Below are 14,230 nucleotides of genomic sequence, written 5' to 3'. Positions count from 1 at the left end.
TGTGTCTTTACCTCATTGCCTTGTAATCTACCCCTTTTCTCCCCCACTAATTATATCCTCCTCCGGAGGTCTTGAGAACTGTACCCCTTGCGTCGTTTCATTTATCCCAGTCGTTGTCCTTTCCTTCATTGATTTAGCGTAGCACGATTTGGCCAACGTTCGAGTGGAATCGGGTGAGTTGGGGGTAATCGGGTAAACTGTGCGAACACGGCGGCCATTCCGCTCGGCCCATCATAACATCTTAAGCCGTGTCCGTAACAATATATAGAGACACACACACACACACACACACACACACACACACACACACACACACACACACACACACACACACACACACACACACACACACACACACACACACACACACACACACACACACACACACACACACACACACACACACACACACACGTTCAAAACACCTGGTCAAGTGTGCCGCACTGACCAGGTCCTCAGTCGAGGTCCTCAGCATCATCCCGTTTCGGCCCTTCAACCTCGATACGGTCAGCTGAGGTGGGCCAGTAGTGGCACATACACATCCACATGCAGCAACTGCACCTGGATGCGTAAACATACCCTCACCCCTAGCCAGTGCGAACAACAACAACACCTCTTTTATGGCCGAGGCCTTTTTTATAATAAAAAAAGTTAAAAAAAACACGCTCAAAAGTCACTCAATAAACCCATCACCATCACCACCACACAAGAACCCAGGAAAATCAAAAGCCAGGAAAATCAAAAGCCAAGAAATCAAAAGCCAAGAAACAAGAAATCAAACAATAAATAGGAAATCAAAGAGAGAAAGCAAACCAAAGATCAAGAAACGAAAGAAAACAAGGTTCAAAGACCAAGATGAAAATCAAATCAAACTCAATAAACCATGAATCATAAAAACCAAAGTCCATCATCCCTATCCCAAACCCCCAAAAACCCCTCTCCCACCCCAGGCAGCAGACACCTAACTCTAACTAACCAAAGGGGAGGGAGAAAGGAAAGAAGACCCTATCCCCCCCCCAACCCCCCAAAAACAACCAAAGAAGGGACACCTTAAAACAATAAGGATGAAGGGGCCTTTTTTCCTTTGCATACCGAAATCAACATGCAGCCGCAGACACGTTGAGGGCTCGACCCACCGCTGGAAATAATAATGAAAGAAAATAAAAATCAAACCAAGGCAAAATCAAGATCAAACAAAAGGAAACCCAACTGCCCCCACCCTCCCCAGGCCGCGCCCGGGAGGGCCCACCCGGAAGATGCACCACAAGGAAGGCCCCGGCTCCCTGAGCTGCCCACGAGGCGTGAGTGTCCCAATGAGAATCACCGCCCGACAGGGCCCGCAAGCACACCTGCCGCAGCACCCCCAACCTTTCCAAGCCCGGGCGGCAAGCTCGGTCAGGGACTACGGCTGCACATGACTGTCGCCCGCACATTTGGAAGTAACCTCCCGCGGGACCCCCCCCCCCCCCCTTCACCACGGAAAAGCCCGGCCGTATTCTCCGCTCCAGGGAGGGCTTTACGACACACCTGACGCATCGTTGCGGCCAACAGCCCGCCCCGTCGCCCGCAGGCTGTCGCCAAGCCTGTACCTTTGGAGGCAGGATTGGGCCATGCCCCATATCTGCCCAGGATCCAACCATACCCTGGTATGGAAACCTCTGGTTCTCGCTCGCCACAAGACGGTCTTGATTATACAGACCGTTTTCCAGGCCTGCCTCCACTTGCGGCCAGGCACTGGTTGTGGTAGGAGCCCGCTAAATGCAAAGACGTCCTGTCTGACCATCACCAGCCAAGGCACATAGCATTGGAGGAGGCCAGCCGCAAGCGACCAGACCCCCTCGGCGACAGGGTAGTCCCAAAGGACATGCCTGACGGTTTCGTCCCCTGTGTATCGGGGTCGGGGACACTGGACCGACACGTTCAGGTCCCTCTGGAACTGAAACACCCGGACCGGAAGACACTCATGGGCGGCTTGTCACGCGACGTCCTTCTGGTCGTTGGCGAGACGGCGAGCCGAAACGTTCTCCCAAACCTTTCTCACCGTACGTTCTGCGAGAGGCCTTCCGCGAAGGATACGCACCTCCCGCAGCACCTCCCTTGGGCGCAAGTGATCCAGGACCTGCGACAACTGCCAACCGATGGGCCGACAGGTCAACAGGCCCAGCTCCCGGGCGAACCCCTCAAACATCTGGAAATGCCCCGGACACGACCCAGAAAAAGGCCGAGACAGCGGGAGGGACAGCCCTTCCAACCGCGCGACGGACGGCCCCAGAAAAAAAGAACAAAAAAATCCCGCGCCAGCAGGCGACCCGGGTCCTTGGACACAAATAACTCCATGAGAGTACATGCAAACGCAGACATACATACAAACACCGGGCAGGGGACACCCTTCCCACCCAAGGATGGGCTCATCTTTACAACCCTCCTACTCCTGTGCTCTGCTCGGGTACCCCAGAAGAAAGTGAAGATTAATCTCTCCAGAGCCCATCCCACCGCAGGAGGAGGTGGGGAGATTCTCGCCAAATACAACAACTTACCAATCAAAACATTCTTGATCACTAAATTTCGCCCCTCCATGGTTAGGCGACGAGACCGCCAAGAAGCGACCTCCAATTCCAATCCCCCAATGACCGTTCGCCAGTTCTCAGTGGCCACGCCGCCTGGGTCAAAGCAGACCCCGAGGATCTTTAATCGATCTCTCCGCTCCGTGTACGGGCAAGGGGGGCCGGAGCCCGTCCTGTGCCGACCAAAGTGCATGACCTCACTCTTCTGAGGATGGATTTTAGAAGAGGAGGCCAACCCAAAACGCTCGCAGAGACCCACCAGTCTGCACATGGCGACTGCATCGGTGACAAACACCGACACGTCGTCCATGTACAGACTCACCTTTAGGCGCTCCCCATGGGTTCCGGGAATCCACAACCCAGGGAAGGATGGGTCCGCTCGCAGTGCACAAGCAAACGGTTCAATACAAAGGACAAAAAGGACTGGTGACATTGGGCAGCCCTGCCTGACCCCAGAAGCGACCGGGAAGGCTCCCGAGAGGTGTCCGTTGACCAAAATGCGGGCTTCAACGTCCCAAAAATCAGGTCCACCCAATGCATCAAATTTGGCCCAAAGCCAAAACGGTCCAAAACGGCCATCATGTATTCATGTGACACTCTGTCGAAAGCCTTCTCCTGGTCCAAACTGACTATGCTCAGTGGGAGGCCTCTCTCCTCCGCTAGCTGGATCGCTTCTCGAACCAGGCCCAGGCTGTCGAACACTCTGCGTCCCGGAACAGCACAAGTCTGGTCCGGGTGCACGAGGTCCACCATGACACCGTGCACCCTCTTAGACAGCACCTTTGTTAGTATCTTGTAGTCGACATTCAACAAAGTGATCGGGCGCCAGTTGGACAGATCCTCCCGATCACCCTTCTTGTGCATGAGGTTTACGACGCCCCGGCGCATCGAATCTGGAAGCCTCGCAGAGGTGGCTAGCTCCCTCACTACCTGCAGATAATCCTCGCCAAGGACGTGCCAGAGGCGGCGATAAAACTCCACAGGCAGGCCGTCGTCACCCGGGGTTTTATTCGTGGCCAAATCCCTAACAGCGGAGGTGAACTCCTCCAGGCTCACCAGCTCCTCCAATCGCTCCCGCTGTTCGGGGCTCAAATGATTCCTCAGATGGCCGAGAACGTCGGCCATCTGGATTTGGTCAACCGGTCGTTTTTCAAAAAGCCTGGAGTAATAGTCCTCCACTGCTTCAGTGATTTGGTCCGGATCCGAAACACAGCCTCCCCCCACATTAACCTGGGCCAAGTCGCCCCTCTGCCTGGCACATCGTTGGAAGAAAAATCTGGTACACCTTTCGTTCCCCTCCAATGGCTGCACCTTGCTCCGGAAGATGACGGCCCTCGCCCTGGCTTCGAGGAGGCCAAAAAGCTTCCCCTTCACCCGGCGGATTTTCCCCGACACGTCCCTCCCTTCGCAAAGTTTCTTATGCAGGCGCTGGAGGTATGCCTGCATGCGCTTCAAACGCTCTAGTTTCCCCGCAGCCCTCATTCGCCCGGCCGTACGGAAAAACCCTATGGTCCTACGTTTCACCTCCTCCCACCAGGCTGCCGAGGTAGGGAAGAGGCACCTAACCGTTTCCCACTCCCTATACTTCCGAACGTAGGCACGCACTAAACTGTCATCCTGCAAAAGGCGACAGTTAAGCTTCCAGAGTCCAGAGTCCAGAGCGCCGGGGACGCACCCCATTTAATTCAATACCCAGAGACAAACGACAGTGATCTGAAAATGCCACCGCGTGAAGTACCAGGTCCGGGTCGCCAAAATTTGGTGTCAAAAGGATGTAATCAATCCTAGCCCGACTGGTACCAGCCGCATCGGTCCGGGTGACCTCATTCCTTTCCGCACCCGTGTCCCTCAAGCTAAAATCCTGAACAAGCCCTTTAAGGGCCCGCGCCGATGGCCCCAGGGGCAACCTGTCCAATCTTATATTAAAATCTCCCCCGCCGATCACGGGGCCAGAGGTGGAGAGGAGGGACCCCAACTCGCGCAGGAGCTCCACTCTTTCTTCCCCCGTCGTTGGAGCGTACACATTGACCAGGGTCAGTGGGGTCGAGGACACCACCACCCTGAGCACGGCCAATCGCCCCGGGATAATTTCTTCTAAACTAAGGACCTCGACATTCGGGCTCTTAATAAGGAACCCTAATCCTGCCGCCCTGTTAGTGTAGCTGCCGGACCAATACGACTCTTCGTACCGCCAATTTGCACGGAGGTATCCATACTCACCGTGCGGAATATGGCATTCCTGCAACAGGCAGACATCCCATTCAAAATTGCGCAGTTCTTCAAAAATAGCGATCCTCCGGACCGTTGTACAGACTCCCCGTACATTTAAACTCGTTAGTTTAAAGCTCATAGGTGTTAGTGTATTAATCACCAACACCAGTGCAAACCACGAAAGGGGAGTCGAGTCATAGGACTTATGAAGCTCCTCCCTCCTTGCCAAGACACGACGAGCTACCATTCTTCCTCCCCCTGCGGTTCTTCCCGCAGCCGGGAGCCACGAGGGTGCCCGGGAGCCAGTCCCCGTCGATGCAGACATTCTCCCCGGGTAGCAGGGAGAGGTCCTCCTCCTCGGGGGTCAGATAAATTACCCCCCCTCGCCCGCCACCCGGGGAAGAAAGCCACCAGTCCTCCGCGAGCAAACCCTCCTTGAGGCCCATGGCCACAGCTGCCCCCGGAGGAGGGGTGAGGTCAACGGGTGGGGAACGACTCACGGGGGAACGGGAACGTGAGCGTTCAGGGGAAGATGGCATTTGGGCCCTCCCCTGGAGACCTGCTGCGGCCAACCCCGACTGCACCCCACCCCTACCACGAGCAGGCGATCCCCCAGGCCTGATGGGTCGCTTGATGCACGGGGGGCTCTGCGCCCCACAGGGGTTTTTTTCTTTGACGTTCTTGTGTTCTTTCCCTGTGGGGCTTTGCCCAGAGGAGCTTTCCCTTTGTCCTGGCCCCTCCTCCGACGCTTTTTCTCCATCCATTGTCCGGGATCGCTTTGTTCATAGCCGGAGGAGGAGCCCTCACTTCCAGCCTCCGGCAGCGGGGTTTCTGGCACCGAGGATGTTTCTTCTGACCCCGCCACCGGAGCCACCATTCCTCGTGCTTCCTCCCCTCCCACCGCAGTGGGCCCGACACCCGGCGAAGCCACATCCAGGTCCTGATCTACCCCTCCCTCCTCCATTTCTCCTTTCCCTCCAACTCCCTCCCTTTACTTTCTACGGGGCGGGGGGCTGACACACACACCAACACATTAGTCTCCCCCTCCCCGCCCCCGGATGCAATACCCTCCCCTGCCCCTTGGACAACCCCCTCCCCAGCCCCTTGGACAACCCCCTCCCCAGCCCCTTGGACAACCCCCTCCCCAGCCCCTTGGACAACCCCCTCCCCAGCCCCATGGGCAACCCCCTCCCCCACCCCTTGGGCAACCCCTTCCCCTATCCCTTGGGCAACCCCCTCCCCAGCCCCTTGGGCAACCCCCTCCCCCACCCCTTGGGCAACCCCCTCCCCCACCCCTTGGGCAACCCCCTCCCCCACCCCTTGGGCAACCCCCTCCCCCACCCCTTGGGCAACCCCCTCCCCCACCCCTTGGGCAACCCCCTCCCCCACCCCTTGAGCAACCCCCTCCCTAGTCCCTGGAGGCACACCGTCCCCTTTTCCTGTCCCTGGGGGCACACTGTCCCCTGTCCCTTGGGCAACACCCCCACTCCCGCCCACAGCAGCACGCATCTTGCTCGCGTAACTCTGCGGGCAGGAGCGGAAAGTGTGCCCCGGCGCACCACAGAGGTTGCACCGCACCGCTTGGGTGCAGCGCTCCCTCAAATGTCCCAACTCGCCACACTGGGTGCAGATACTCGCTGTACACCCAGTAATCAAGTGGCCAAGTTGACCGCATCGGCGGCATAATTTCGGCTGTCCCGCGTAAAAGACTTGGCCTCGGTCCATCCCAACCATAATTCCATTAGGGATATGGGTGGCCGTGCCGTCCTGCCTCGTCCGCAGCTTTACCCGGAACTGCCGAGAACCGGTCCAAATACCGAGGCCGTTCCGGACGAGCCATACTGGGCCTCGGATGTCCGCGTATCGACTGAGCCAAACCTTGACATCATAGTCACTCACGCCTTCGTTGTACAGGTGGACGGTCACGACTCTCTCCTGTGTTTCTGAGAGAGCCTCGACCGCCCAGTCTGCCAGTTTCCCAGCAGACCGAGCGGTAGCCCACCGGCGCCAGAACTCGGCAAGTCCCTGCCCTGTTTGAAAGGACACGTCGAAGCCACGGGCGAGGGAGATCAGGCAGAAAAAGTCAACAGCCTTGAACCCCAGCACACCCAACAATACATCTTTACCGAATTTATCTCCAGCCGGCACACTGCAAGCCACATCAACCAACCGAAACCGGACACAATTATGGCGCCTGCTCGCCATGCCGGGGTTCTAGGAGGGGCGGAGGACAACACTCGGGGTGGGGGGGGGGAGGGAGGGAGGGACGGGAGACGAAGGGGGGCACAAGACTCCCCCCTGTCTGGTGGGCAACGCCCCCCAAACAGGAGGAAGATGGGGGAAAGCAGGGAGGGAAAAGACGAACGAAAATGCAGGACAAACAAGCAATAATCAAAGCAATAAGTAAATAATAAGAAATGCAAACACAGCAAAACACAGGAAACGAAAACACCGGCAGAAGAGAACAGAACTGGTTCACTCTCGCCGCCGCTTCCGGATCCACAGCACCAAACAAACATGGTGGAACACTCAAACACCCACCTTTATACCCTTCACCACTCACCAACAAAACACACCAGATCATTCATACACACACATACACACACATACACACCCATACACACACGTACACACACACCCAAACAACACCAACCAACCAACCACCTACCCTTACATCATACACCACTCAACATACAAAAACACACTCATGCAAAAATTAATTCATGCAAAAACACACACCCTCACCCACTCACTCATATACACAAAATAAGAAATAATAATGGTATCAAAAACAAAACAAAACACACAACCAACCTACACCGTTCGACGTGCCTCCATAAACTTCCTCCATATCCAAAATGAGCCTTTCAAGGCAACCTGGGCCACCTTGTCACACATCCTCATTCTTTCTGTCCCACACCCTCCCAGCCTAGCAAGAAATGCAGAAAAGGAATTGCCAATATACCCTCTACACCCCACCTCAAATGGCTGACACGAAACTCGCCAACCCTTCTCCCGGCACTCTGCCTCCAGCTCACTGTACTTTCCTCTCTTTCTCTCGTGCATCTCCTCCATGTGCTCTTCCCAAGGTACCGACATTTCCCCGAAGATGACCTGTCTTGTTGCACCTGACCAAATGACAATTTCAGTCCGCAACCTTGTCACACAGATCTCCTCCGGGAATACCAATTGTGGCATTAGGTCTGCCACCACATGCCAATCACAAGCATCTGACAGCCCTCTTGCTTTCCACCTCCTCCTCTTTCCACCTCTTACCACTTGGCTCTCTTTGACAAACCACACCTCTCCCCCATCAGTCTCCTTCTCCACTCTTCTTTCTCTCGACCTCAACACCTCTTGTTGCACGATCTGCACCACCACCGCCAGCACCTGATCATGTCGCCACCTGTATTGTCCTGCTGCCAATGCTACTGAACATGCACTCAGTGCATGCTGCACCGTTCCCACACCTCCACACAAATAGCATCTCTCCTCCTGCAACAACCCCCACAATCTCAAGTTTACTGGTGACGGAAGCACATCATACGTTGCCCGTAACAGGAAATTCAACAATATTGGCTCCATCCTCCAAATCTCTTGCCACTTCAATATCCTCACCCGCACACCTTCCCACTTAGTCCAAGCACCTTGCTGTGCCTGACCGACTGCTTTCACATATCTCCCCTCCTCTTCCTTTCTCCTCACCCCCCTCTCAACCATCTTCCTCCTCTCTTTCACACATGCCTTTCCCCATCGCTCATGCTCCATCCACCCCAATCCATGCTTCCCATGCTGTACCATCCCTATGACCTCCTCCTGTTGCAACCGCTCCTCCATCTCATCCACCTCTGCTCTTGCATGCCACTTCCGACTTCCCTTCTTCTCTGGGAGAGCATTCTTTACCACTGCATCACTTGAATCCCGCAACATCATGAACTCCCGCACCCTCACCACCATAAACTCCTCGGTTAATGATGTCAAAGGAAACTGGAGTTTTCCACCCTGACCATAAAAGGCAATGTTCGTCAAACAGCGTGGCACTCCCAACCACCTCCTCACAAACCCACTCACCACAACCTCCATCCTCTCTACATGCCCAAATGCAATATCATACATCATCATTGGCCACAATACTCGTGGCATCAACCCAAACTTCAAACACCATACCTTCAACTTACCTGGCAAACCACATCCATCAATCCTCTTCAAACCTCTCAAAAGCTTGTTTCTGACCTCCACTCTTCCCACGTCATTCAACTCCACTGTATACCATCTTCCCAAACTCTTCACTGGGGCCTCCACCAATGATGGAACCACCTCCCCTCCCAGCTCAAACCTGTGCATGTTATCCACCACTCATCGTCTCACTACCACACTCCTCGACTTTCTTGCTTTAAATCCCATTCTTGCAAACCGCATCAACCTTTCCAGTCGTCCCAGCACCTCTACTGCTGCATCAGCAGACTGTTGGACAACTTTCAGGTCATGCATGAAAGCAAACATTGCTGGCAACCTCTGACCAGGGGCTAGCTCCACTTCTTTCCCATGTCCACTCACCGCACATCCATAACCAGCACAAATAAAATAGGGGAGATGGTACATCCCATCGGGATCCCCACTTCCAACTTCTGCCACTCTGTTACATAGGACTGTGTTGCAAACCGCAGCCAAAACTGATCATAATATGCCATCAAAAAATCCCTAAATCTCTGTGGCATCCAAAAGAAATCCATGGCATACCTGATCAAGGCATGCGGCACTGACCAAGTGACCCATATGCATTCTCCAAATCCAGCCATACCACGGCCACATCCTTCCTTTGCCTCTTTGCCTCCTGTAACATTTGCCAGACCATTGCCGAGTAGTCAATGCATCCTGGTGATCCTGGTATTCCTGCCTTCTGCACAGAACCATCCACAAAACCATTCCCTCTGATGAAGCCTGAGAGCCGTGCCGCAAAGACCCTCATCAATATCTTCCCATCTACATCGAGCAATGATATTGGTCTAAACTGCTCCAGTGTCACAGCCTCCTCCTGCTTTGGAATATAAACTCCTTCCGCCCTAGTCCATTGACTGGGCACCACTCCTTGCCTCCATACCACCTTCAGAGCCTTCCACAGATACTGCCTGATGCCTTCACAACTCCTAAACACCTTGTATGGCACTCCACTTAGTCCTGGAGCCGATGCCGCCCGTGCCTTCCTCAAAACTGCCTCAATCTCAGACATCTTTGGCTCTGACAAATCAAATGGAACACCTGGCTCTGTCGGTCTCATCAATCCTTCAATGTCCTCCACCACTTCGTTCCTCCTTGTGTCTGCATACATGACACGCAGGTGACCTTCCAACTCTTCCTTTGGTACCTTCAGTACACCACCTCGAGATGGCTCCAACAGATCCTTCATAAACTGAAAAGGCTTCTCAAAGAACCTCTTTCTCTTCCTCTGCCTCTCCTTTCTTCGCCTCTTCATCCTTTGCACTCTCTTCAACTTCACCAACCTCATCTTCACCTGCTTCGTCAACACCTCAAGCCCATTCCTCTCCACTTCCACTGCCCTCTTCCATCTTCCATTCAAACTCCTCAACTCCATTCTCAACTCATGGATCTCCCTCTGCCTCCTGCTCAAACATGCCTCCTTCTCACCCCTCTCTGCACACTCTTTCACTCCAAACGTGACACCTGCATACTCAAACACAATCTCATTCATCTTTCTCAATCTATCTTCCACCCTTCCTTTCAACCGCTGAAGCGTCCCACACATCACTCCATCCATTCTCTCCCATACTTCCCTTTCTCCCATACCTGGCCATTTCACTCTCCTCCTCACATCCTTTCCCTGCTGAAGTACAACCCCAGGACATACAACACTGTGGCTTGCTACCTGGCTGTTTCTCCCGGCCGTCTTACATGTCCTCTTTTCAAAGGCACTGCGTTGCTGTACCTCCTCCTCACCCACCTTACGCACACAACCCATCCGGCTCTGATGGATATGCAATCCTCTCACCGACTCAAACTCACGTCCACACACACACTTCTCTCGAACCTGCCCTGCCTCCACAGGCACACCATCACCCCGTAGACATACATCTCCCACACGATCACTCCCACACCCTTTCCTGGCCTGATGGATCCTCAACCCTCTGATGGATCCGAACTCACGTCCACACTGACACCTTACCAGACTTGCATCCACAATCCGTTCTCGTTTGTCAACATCAGTATGGGGGTCTTTATCCGTTTTATCTGTCCGTTTGGGCCCATCTTCCGCCCCACCCATCGGAGAGCCCTTGGGGTGTTCTCTATTTTTCACCAACACTGTAAATTATGGGTGCCACACAATCCAAACCATGCAGCTTGGCAAAATGGCTTACAAGGCCACCTGCCCCCGATGCTGTCTCTCCAACGTCACCAGCCTATTTCTGGTCGCCACCCAGTCTTTCATATATATATATACTGTATATAGATATATATATATAGATAGATATATATATATATATATATATATATATATATATATATATATATATATATATATATATATATATGTATGTATGTATGTATGTGTATGTATATGTATATGTATATATATGTATATGTATATATATGTATATATATATATATATATATATATATATATATATATATCAGTCACTATGCGACCTTCATATCATAAATGGAGAACCGCCAGCAAGGTGTCCCATACAGCTGCTGCTGCACCTTGCTGGGAGCTATATTTTTCTCCCGGGAGCTATATTCCCGGGAGCTGGGAGCTATTTTTTGCTATATATATATATATATATATATATATATATATTGTTACGGACCGCGGATTAGATGTTATTTTGACCGAGCGGTGGTGTAACCGCAGCCGAACAGTTATTCCCCGACTAAAACCCGATTCAACCCAAACGTTGGCCGTATCGCGCCACAGCTACTCAATCGGGAAAACTCTAAAGCGACCGAATGCAAAGAGGAAGAAGACGTACAGAAGAGTAACGGGATTTATTATTTACACACACAAGCAAAAAGGAGCAGTCACGATACAGGGACATGAGACGCAGGTGACACAGTGAATTCCTTATACAAGCTTAATTACCTACCCAGGACAGAACAAACAAAGACACTGACTCACGTGGGGAATTGCAGAGTGGATTGCTGGAAGGAGGTGTGTGGCTGGAGGGGGAGGACGGCACGGAGCTGGCTGGAGCTTGATCCCGCATGGGACGTCGGGCTGGACCTCGTCGGCCGCTGATGCCACCGAGCCTGTCGTGTGCGCGGAGTCACGGGTCGGAGCTGCTTGTCTCAGTAAAAGCGCATCTGCTCTGGCGACCCAGCTCTTTCTTTGGACTCAGTAAAAGCGCAACTCTCTGACGACCCAGCTCTTTCTTTGGACTCAGTAAAAGCGCAACTTTCTGACGACCCAGCTCTTTCTTTGGACTCAGTAAAAGCGCAACTCTCTGACGACCCAGCTCTTGTCTCCTCCCTCCTTGTCTCAACTCTTTCGGGAACGCCCCGCCGGCGGGTTATATAGGCCCCGCCCCTCAACCTTTGCGAACCTCCCCCAAACGCTCTTCCTCCGCCCTCTCAAGCCAAACCCCTTGTTCATGGTTGGTCGAGTGGGGCTGGTTCACTCCTCCCCTCTCTGACGAGGTGGAGACCCGCTTTTCTTCCCCAACCCTGCCTCGTGGCCAATGGTGGTTGAAGAAAAACCACCCAAAATGCAGTTGGCCATCGAAATGAAATGAAAGGGGACCTATTCTTATTTCACTTGGTACAATGGAGTATTTAAGTTAATGGGAGACACAGCCTTACCCTAAGACACATAATAAGATATAAACTATCGAACAGGGGCATTCTATGATTGGCTGACGTGTATGCTTATGGACTAATTACCGAGATGCCCTTTTTACTTTTATACAACTCTGGAGGCAAGAGGGGCCATATCCAACCAATGGTACACAGCAGTTTACCACAATCCAATACACACAATCAAAAAAATCCCATCCTCATATCCGCAACACTGCACCCTCCTCCTCTTAGGCACGTCCCGGGCCTATAACTTTAATTTCGTGTGACACGTAGGTGTAGTTCCCTCTACTTTTAACCTGACCCTGAGTGCGACAGTTTTAAAACATAAATAAATGTGTCCCGCTGCTCCATTGCACCCTGCCTAACAGACTCACGCCCACAGTTAACCGAATTGCGGAATGGTTTTCAAACTACACACTGACGGTGGGGAGAATTATTTACAATTGACGCTACTTTTATTTACAAAACTAACCCAGGACCTGTGATTGTTCTTTCTGGGGGGGAGACAGTCTGCTCTGCATCGACGCACCATGAAAGCACCCATAACGCACCAATACACCCCCAAGCACCAATCGGTGCAGTCACCATTGTTCAATGAATAAAAGTAAACCAACAACCCCTAACCCTGCAGGTGGTCTCTTGCTCTTCGGCTCCCTCTGCTGGCTATTATTATTTCTTCCAGTTGTTGTCACCTTCTTTGCTGACGGCCTATTTGTATTAAAACTTGCACCCAACGTGTCCTTTTTATTTATTTATGGCCCACCAGGCTGACTACGTGTGGTTCACCTGTGGGGCATCGGTGCCCTATGGCCAAGGTCCGCCAGAAAGATTTCGGGCCCTCATGGCCGGTTCCAGCAGAGGGGCTATGCCCCAACCCATGGGGTCCATAAGTGGTGCTCGGCCACAGACATGTGGTCCATCATGTGGTGCATCGATGCAGACAGCTGGTTCTGGGAGTTCCGGGCGCACAATGGCCGACTCACGCACGCTCCCCTCGGCGCCCAATGGCGCACAGGTCATGTGGGAGAAAAAAGGGGAAAGACAAATGAGCGAGGGGTAAGGTCACAAGGGTACACATCAATAAGGCAATGCAAGGCGAAATGCGTACGGAGGTCGAAGTGAGAAAGCTCGTTCCTACCGTACGTCACCCCCCTGTCACCTACACTACCCTTGCCCTTACCCCATATGTACAAAATCTACACATTACAAATTCGTCACTACTGTCATGTCTTTCCCATATTTCCCCTATACCAAATTCGTCTCCACAATCCCTTTACTTCAAAATTTGCCATCACCCAATTCATTATCAATCCTCATAAGGAGGAAGAGATGGAACCTCAAGCACAATGTCACACCCACGTCATGATGCGTCTCACAATCCAAAACATTTGCACATAAAAAATAATCAAACATGGCATGGTGTGGAGGTACCTGTCACCTCAGGTGAGTGGATGTAGATGGTGCGAGGAGACTCCAATCCTAACTATCCTCTTAATGACTTTAACACACGTTACACTACCCAGGGTCTTTCCCTGCCAATCCATTGGCCAACTTACACTATGGGTTCTAAAAACCAATTCCCATTGACCAAACTGTGGTGCTTCTCAATTTGGGGTCTCACTCCCCCGATTCATCTCCCGGTG

This window comes from Myxine glutinosa, chromosome 13 (assembly GCF_964187855.1).
Source record: "Myxine glutinosa chromosome 13, kmMyxGlut1.1, whole genome shotgun sequence".
In the NCBI taxonomy this organism is placed as follows: Eukaryota; Metazoa; Chordata; class Myxini; order Myxiniformes; family Myxinidae; genus Myxine; species Myxine glutinosa.
The sequence above is the reverse complement of the archived record's forward strand: the minus strand, read 5'-3'. Positions refer to the sequence as shown.